The sequence below is a fragment of the Callorhinus ursinus genome, unplaced genomic scaffold (genome assembly GCF_003265705.2).
Source record: "Callorhinus ursinus isolate GAN/ISIS: 27379988/994484 unplaced genomic scaffold, GSC_fseal_2.0 scaffold1, whole genome shotgun sequence".
Taxonomy (NCBI): domain Eukaryota; kingdom Metazoa; phylum Chordata; class Mammalia; order Carnivora; family Otariidae; genus Callorhinus; species Callorhinus ursinus.
Window position 1 is genome coordinate 76,145,033 of NW_027397063.1, and position 7,169 is coordinate 76,152,201.

At 38.1% G+C, this 7,169-nt stretch overlaps 1 non-coding gene across 1 annotated transcript; it reads left to right on the top strand.

Annotated features, from left to right (window-relative positions):
- Window positions 1-5,397: 5,397 nt before the first annotated feature.
- LOC112834250 (U6 spliceosomal RNA) lies at window positions 5,398-5,504 on the top strand. Its single transcript, XR_003210817.1, has one exon. It is a non-coding gene; the product is annotated as a U6 spliceosomal RNA (small nuclear RNA).
- Window positions 5,505-7,169: the final 1,665 nt, after the last annotated feature.

Sequence of the window (7,169 nt, forward strand, 5' to 3'; positions counted from 1 at the left end):
AGACTCTAGTTCTACTACCTTCTAGAAAGGTAAGAACAGTCTTATTGAATGATTCATGGTATGTTTAAATTCAACACAGTCCTTCTAACAGAAAAAGTACAGTTTCTGAAATGAATTCTAATTTTTCCTGAACAAAGAAAAGTAATGCTGATTCTTCAGAACTTTTCATTCATCAAAGTCAAATCATCATATAACAAAAGCTCTGTGTTCTGGATGCTTATGAGACTTTATTATTGTTCCATGTATTGGCTTCCAGAGGTGTAGGATCATTGTCAGTCTTAAGAAATAGATGTTTATAGCACCAATGTCCACAAGCCAAGATGTCCATCAACAGATGAATGGATAAAGAAGATGTGATACACACACACACACACACACACACACACACACACACACACACACACAAAGGAATATTATGCAGCCATCAAAAAAACTGAAATCTTGCCATTTGCAACGATGTGGATGGAACTGGAGGGTATTATCCTAAGCGAAATAAGTCAATCAGAGAAAGACATATATCATATGATCTCACTGATATGAGGAATTCTTAATCTCAGGAAACAAACTGAGGGTTGCTGGAGTGGTGGGGGGTGGGAGGGATGGGGTGGCTGGGTGATAGACATTGGGGAGGGTATGTGCTATGGTGAGCGCTGTGAATTGTGTAAGACTGTTGAATCACAGACCTGTACCTCTGAAGCAAATAATACATTATATGTTAAAAAAAAAAAAAGAAGATAGTAGGAAGGGAAAAATGAAGGGGGGAAATCAAAGGGGGAGATGAACCATGAGAGACTATGGACTCTGAGAAACAAACTGAGGGTTCTAGAGGGGAGGGGGGCAGGAGGATGGGTTAGCCTGGTGATGGGTATTAAAGAGGGCACGTATTGGATGGAGCACTGGGTGTTATACGCAAACAATGAAACATGAAACCCTACATCAAAAACTAATGATATAATATATGGTGATTAACATAACATAATAAAATAAAATTTAAAACAAGAAAAAAAAAAGAAATAGAGAATTTGATTTCCAGATTTGGGCTTCAACTTAGACTAAGACTCATGTAGAGTTCTTGACCTCAATATCTGCTCAGCTATCTTTCAAGGCTCTGGCTTATTCCATCCTATTTTTATGAGATGCAGCTTTCCAAACCTTGCTTCTGGTGTTTCAGGGCAAGGTCAGAGGACCCTGCCTTAATGTTAGAAGTGCAGGCCTTAGGACCCTCAGCAGAATGCTGCCAGTCTCCACAAAGATTTGCTATTTTCCCTTGGAAATAAAGTAATATTTAAGCCTCAGGCTAAAGATGTGAGCTCTCAGTCCCTCATTTAAAAATCTAAGGGGCACCTGGGTGGCACGGTCTGTTAAGTGGCCAACTCTTAGTTTTGGCTCAGGTGGCGATCTCAGGGTCATGAGATGGAGCCCTGCCTCCAGCTCAGCGCTCAGCACGGAGTCTGCTTGAGATTCTCTCTCCCTTTCTGTCTCTGCCCCTCCTGCTCGTGCTCTCTTAAAAAAAAAAAAAAATCCAAAATACCTTGAATTTTCAATCCATCTGTCTTTTCATAAGGTCTCTCTGGAACATGTAATTTATAAAAGAAAGGAATATTTTTCTTCAATAAACACTGTACTGCTATTAGAAGACCTAATAAAAAGCATTCCCACTGAGTGAATAGCCATTGTAGGACACTGATTAGGAGCAAGAAGTTTAGATTATGAAGGACTGGATTCAAATCCCAGTTCTGCCACACCTACCTGCTCTGTGACTTTGGGCAAGTCACTCAACATCCTAGCCTCAGTTCTCCCATCTGTAAAATGGAGGCAATAATAATACCTATAGTAATAGATTATTGTGAGTAATAAATGTAAAATATTTAGCAAATTTCTGGACATTATATGTAAGAACTCAAGAAATGTTAACTTCTCACCATTATTAGTAGTGAATAAAGCTATAGTATGCCAATAACTTTAGCTTGCAAAATACTCCATTGTTTGACCCTCTTTCATTTCTGTCCACTTCAGTGGCTGCCACATGCCTCGTGTTCTGTCCCCTTCCCAGTCACATATCTGCAGAAGCACATCTTTCAAAGTACATGAGAGTTGTGGGAAAGCCTCATGCTTCATTTATTCAAATGTCACTGGCCAATGTGACCGTGACCTAGAGTGTTATCACGACTGTGCAGCTCTCAGAACTCGGGTTTAAAGGCCCATTAAATACAGTTCTGTTGAGTCATTTTACTTGAAAAATTGCTTTTTCCACGTCCAAAGTAGAGAGACCTGACAGGGCCTGCCCGACTGCCACCCTTTTAAAACCCTATTCCCATATATCAATGGGGAATAATAGAAACAAGGTTTGTGGGCATTCCAATTTTTGTTACACTGATCACACTGGCTTTTCAAGACATGAGTATGAAGTTTATGGACTGGCCCTCACGTTCTTTCCATTTTCTAGAACATAACATATCCTCTAAAGCAAAAACTTATTTCTCTGCTTCTCTTGTTGACTACTATGTGCCAGGCACGTAAAATATTTTTTATTAAGGTATAATTTAAATACAGTAATATTCTCCCTGCAAGTTTTGACAAAAGCACACGAGTACACCACAATTCAATTGTGGAACAGTTCTATCACTCCAAATATTTCCCCGTGCTTCTTAAGATCACCTCCTTCTGTGACCCCAGCTCCTGGAAGACACTGATCTGCTTTCTGTTCCTATAGTTTAGTCACTTTTCACATATATTGTGAATATTACCTAAAATCTGCAATAACAATACTATTCTTGTGGCAGAGACAGAATTGACTGAATATTTTTGTTTATTTCAATATTTATTTATTTATTTTATTTGCCGTAGGTGATAATTCCATATCCATTAGCTTTCTCATCAACACAGAGCCTTATAACAAAGTGTCTGGGAACAAAAAAAACAAAGCAGCTGCTATCAAGTCATATGATTAGTTTCATGGTTTCCCTGTAATTAAAGTTTCTTTATTAAAGGGAGGAGATTTTTTTTTCTGATATCATATTCCTCTTTCTCAATATGTGAACTTTTATTATTCAGTTTCCATAACATCAAACCATTAACTGTTTACCTTTCTCTGACCATTGAACTTCAGCCATGAATGGGAAAGAGGAAGCAGTCAAACATGAATTCTATGATAATATTTTCAAGCTCATGCCAGACTCCCCTCAAGGACATCTTCTCTCTGGAAGAATTGACTCGGGATTCATTCATGCAAATGAGTTCGGGACTGTATTTATCTTGATTTGTCCAAGTTGGTTTTTTGAAAGCTAAAGTCCTGACCTTTTATCTCTCGTTGTGAACAGCCACAATAAGATGGGAACAAAGAGAACATGGAATTTCCCAAAGTTAGAAGGGTCCTTTGATTGCTTTGCTGTGACTGGAGCTCAGCCAAGCTTTAAAAATTCAGATTTCTGTGTGGGAACAAGGGCGACTGGCTGGCTTAGTCGGTAGAGCATGCAACTCTTAATCTCGGGGTCATTAGTTCAAGCCCCACATTGGGTGTAGAGCATACTTAAAAAAAAAAAAAAGATTCTGTATCAAAACAGTGGTGTTATGTGCCTGTGAACTGAGCAATCATAGTAAACCAGCATCACAGAATAAGGAGAAGCTTCTTAACAATCTATATAGCTATTTTATTTTAATTTTTTAATTTTTAAATTTTTTTTAAAGATTTTGTTTATTTATTTGACAGAGAGAGACATAGTGAGAGCAGGAACACAAGCAGGGGGAGTGGGAGAGGGAGAAGCAGGCCTCCCACAGAGCACGGAGCCCAACGTGGGACTCGATCCCAGGACCTTGGGATCATGACCTGAGCTGAAGGCAGACGCTTAACGACTGAGCCACCCAGGCACCCTGGCTATTTTATTTTTAAATAGCACTTATTATTTGTGATTATAAAAGTAATTCCTATTATTATAGAAAACTTATTTGGAGATTTGATTATCCATAATATAACTGCTACCTGCCCTAAAAAATAAATAAAGTTATTATACAAGATATGAAGATATGGCACAAATTCCTTTTTACTAAAACTCATTCATTCTTTTTTTTTTTTTTTAGGTTTTATTTATTTATTTGACAAAGAGAGTCACAGTGAGAGAGGGAACACAGCAGGAGGAGTGGAGAGGGGGACGTAGGCTTCCCGTGGAGCAGGGAGTCTGATGCAGGGCTCGATCCCAGGACTCGATCCCAGGACTCTGGGATCATGACCTGAGCTGGAGGCAGACGCTTGACGCCATCCAGAAGCCCCTAAAACTCATTCATTCTTAAAGAGACCCTTGCTCAGAACCAATTTACCCTTATATTAGATAGTGGTGAAGAGGCAGTACCTAAAACACTGAGAGAGAGGAATCCCCTCTGACCAGGAGAAATGTGGTCCAAGACCAAGGGGGCAAATATCCACTGCATTTTTATCTCTCTGTTCTCCTGCTGCTTGGTACTGGATGCAGGGATAGTCATGGGAGGTGCATGGGAGATTATGGAAACTAAAGTCCTAGCTTTCTGGACAGAGGACCAGAAGAAGGACTTCAGGGAGCTGGAAATGTCACAGCAACTGTGAGAAGAAGGGAGCTCAAAAGAATGAGCCCATAAAGTGTATGAGTACACCCATAAAGTGGTGTACCAAATCCTGGGTTCATGTATGGGCTCTGATGCGTTGATCTGACTCTACACAGTATCAAAGGCTTTGAGAACTGAACAATGCAGTAGACCATTGATCAGGTTCTCGACTGGCCATTGGGTGGTGCACATATGGGACAGTTTTGAATAACACTGGAAAAGCTTTGAAAACTGAACTGACATTGGAACCACAATTCACAGAATGCAGATCAAAACTTGCAACCTGAATATCAACATTCTCTTGAGAATTTAAGGTAGACCCAAGTCTCATATATAATATTCAGAATTTCCAGATTAAAATCTAAAATTACTCAGCACACAAAGAAGCAAGAAAATTTTAACTTACAAGGGAGAAGGCAAACAATAGATGCCAACATGACATATATGCTGGAATTATCAAAGACTTTCAAGTAGGTATGATAACAATACTCCAAGAAGTGAAATAAATGGAAATCTAAAGAGTCTTGGCAAGAAATGGAGTATCCCCAATGAAGAACCAAATGAAAATTTTAGAACTAAAAAAATACAATGACTGAAAATTTGAAAAATTCACTGGATGCATTCAATAGCAAAATGAGGATGACAAATTGTTCCGTTAAAATATCCATTCTGAACAACAATTTAAAAAAAGGTTGAAAGATAAATAGAGCTTCAGGAATTTATAGGGTAACACCAAAAGCTCTAACTTCAATGTTATAAGAATCCCAGAAAGAGAACTGAAAGAATGTGGTACAGAAAAATGTTCAAAGAATTAATGGTTGGGTACTATCTGTGGTAGCACATATACTAAAATTGGAACAATACAGAGAAGATTACCATGGCCCCTGTGCAAGGATGACATTCAAAATCATGAAGCATTTCATATTTTTAGAAATGGAAAGACATTTTATGCTTATGGATTGGAAGAACAAATATTGTTAAAATGTTTATACTACCCAAAGCAATCTACACATTTAATCCAATCCCTATCTAAAAAACCAACAGCATTTTTCATAGAACTTGAACAAACAATCCTAAAATTTGTATGGAACCACAAAAGATCCTGAATACCCAAAGCAATCTTGAAAAAGAAAAGCAAAGCTGGAGGCATCACAATTACAGACTTAAAGTTATATTACAAAACAGTAATCAAAACAGTATGGTGGTGGCACAAAAATAGATACATTGATCAATGGAACACAATAGAAAATCCAGAAATAAACCCACAATTATATGGTCAATTAATCTTTGACAAAGGATGCAAGAATAATCAAAAGGAAAAAGTCTCTTCAATAAATAGTGTTGGGAAAACTGGACAGCAGCAGCAAAAGAATGAAACTGGACCATTTTCTTACACCATACACAAAGATAAATTCAAAATGGATTAAAGACCTAAGTGTGAGACCTGAAACCATAAAAATCCTAGAAGAGAGCATAGGCAGTAATTTCTCCAACATACACCATAGCAACTTTTTTCTATATAGGTCCCCTGAGGCAAGGGATTCAAAAGCAAAAATAAACTATTGGGACTACATCAAAATAAAAAGCTTCTGCATGGTGAAGGAAATAATCAAGAAAACTAAAAGGCAACCTATGGAATGGGAGAAGATATGTGCAAGTAACATATCTGATAAAGGTTTAGCATTCAAAATATATAAAGACCTTATACAACTCAACACCCAAAAAACAAATAATCCAGTTAAAAAGTGGACAGAAGACATGAACAGACAATTCTCCAAAGACAGCCAGATGACCAATAGACACATGAAAAGTGCTCATCATGAGTTATCATCAGGGAAATGCAAATCAAAACCACAATGAGACATCACCTCACATCTGTCAGAATGACTAAAATCAACAACAAAGAAACAACAGGTGTTGGCGAGGATGTTGAGAAAAAGGAACCCTTGTGCACTGTCGGTGGGAATGCAAACTGGAGCAGCCACTGTGGAAAACAGTATGGAGGTTCCTCAAAAAGTTCAAAATAGAACTACCTTATGATTCAGCAATGGCACTACTAGGTATTTACCCAAAGAATACAAAAACACTAATTCAAAGGAATATATGCACCCCTATGTTTATAGTAGCATAATCTGCAATAGCCAAGATATGGAAATAGCCCAAGTGTCCATTGATTGATGAATGGATAAAGAACACACACACACACACACACACACAGTGGACTATTACTCAGCCATAAAAAAGAATGAAATCTTGCCATTTGCAATGACATGGATGGAGCTAGAGAGTATAATGCTAAGGGAAATAAGTAAGCCAGAGAAAGACAAATACCATGATTTCACTCATATGTGGAATTTAAGAAACAAAACAAATGAGCAAAGGGAAAAAAGAGAGAGACACACAAACCAAGAAACAGACTCTTAACTATAGAAAACTTATGGTTATCAGAGGGGAGGTGGGAGTAGGGAATGGGTGAAATAGGTGATGGTAATTAATGAGAGCACTTATCATGATGAGCACCAGGTGATTAAAATAAAAACTTGAGAGGTGCCTGGCTGGCTCAGTCAGAAGAGCATGTGACTCTTGATCTCAGG